The sequence below is a fragment of the Sinocyclocheilus anshuiensis genome, unplaced genomic scaffold (assembly GCF_001515605.1).
Source record: "Sinocyclocheilus anshuiensis isolate Anshui unplaced genomic scaffold, SAMN03320099.WGS_v1.1 scaffold21, whole genome shotgun sequence".
In the NCBI taxonomy this organism is placed as follows: domain Eukaryota; kingdom Metazoa; phylum Chordata; class Actinopteri; order Cypriniformes; family Cyprinidae; genus Sinocyclocheilus; species Sinocyclocheilus anshuiensis.
In genome coordinates this window covers 721,294-722,748 of record NW_015536472.1, presented here as the reverse complement: position 1 = coordinate 722,748, position 1,455 = coordinate 721,294, and the positions used below count along the sequence as shown (strand labels likewise).

Below are 1,455 nucleotides of genomic sequence, written 5' to 3'. Positions count from 1 at the left end.
ATGGAAGTTAAAAAAAAAAAAAAAAAACTACTATAGGGGTCAAAACAGAACTTTAATAAAATATAAAATTAAATAACTAAATTGTAATTAAATTGTATTATTTACAAATTACAATTGTAGCTAGACAGTCGCCTATGGCTATGATGTTATTAATACAGTTGTCTGATTGATTTTATAGTCTCAAGCGTTCAGAAATCACACAAAAGAAAATTGAGCAGTTTTACTTCAATAAAACCAAGAATTAGCCTAGTTTTTGTAAAGGTTGTGATGTCCACATGTTTTTTTTTAAGAAATTATAGAGGCTAGCATTTCTATCGCAAAAAGGTGGCCAAACATTAAAGATTAAGTGGATATTTGAATTAAATATTTGGTCAATATTAAAAGGATTTGATCATCCTGTAAGTGTTACAACAGCAATTACCAGGCCTTTGGCGCATTTTGCAGGCATTTGTAACAATATGTAGGCTAATGTACATAAATCGTTTATTTTGTATTACATTATGTATTTTAACAGTGTTATTCAATGAAACCATACGATTATTATTAATTAACCAATCATTATTGCCTTGGTTGTTATGCTCTACCAACAGAAGAGGAGGTGCAACCAAAAATCAAAAAACATTTGAGCTGAACAAAGGTCCAAGCTACCATTTTTGTATTGTTTTTTTTATTCGTAGTAAAATTATGGTTAATTTTCGTAAGGTAACATGAAAACTCTGAGAGAATATTAAGGCAGATGTGGCAGTGATATTATTGCCGACATTAAAACACGTTATTAACGTCAACATCCAAAAAAGTTTCACAGGATTATGAACGTACCTAAAAGTGATGCACGGGCTTCATCTTGGGCTTTTTTTTTCTTTTTCTTATCTCGGCGCCGGACTACTGATGTCTTTTCCCGGGCATATTTGTCCATCAGTTATGATCATTTGCAGTTAGCCGCAAACATGAGGCGGATGCGGGAACGGCGCGTCACGTGTGCTTCACCTGTCTACTGCGTTCACCGTCAAACGCATTTTTTATAATTATGTATATATGTTCATGTTTATATTTTTATTTACATATATGTATATGTTAATATTAACATAGAACAAAAGTTTTTTTTTCTGGGATGCGTTCTGGGATGGTGCCCCCCTGGGAGTTGGTGCCCTACACAAACTGCGTACTCTACGTATAGGGAGCGGCGGTACTGCTGACATGATATAACCGCTAACACACCCTGAGCACATGTGAGTTAACGTATTCCTCTTATCGGCAAGACATATCGGCAAAATGTTTCATATCGGGCCGATGCCGATATGTACATTAAAAGCCATTATCGGCCGATTCCGATATCGGTCCGATAATATCGTGCATCCCTTTAGCATCCTAACGCCCGGCCGAGGTGTGTTACCTGGGCGAATATGCCCTCCGATAGGCCCGGAAAGGTGGGGTGGCGGGGCTGGGGTGGGGAGG

At 37.1% G+C, this 1,455-nt stretch overlaps 1 protein-coding gene across 1 annotated transcript in view; it reads right to left on the bottom strand.

The window, feature by feature from the left end:
• The window catches only part of LOC107702518 (CLIP-associating protein 1-like), a 71,333-nt gene that overhangs the window by 9,718 nt on the left and 60,160 nt on the right, over positions 1-1,455 (bottom strand). The window lies entirely within an intron of this gene.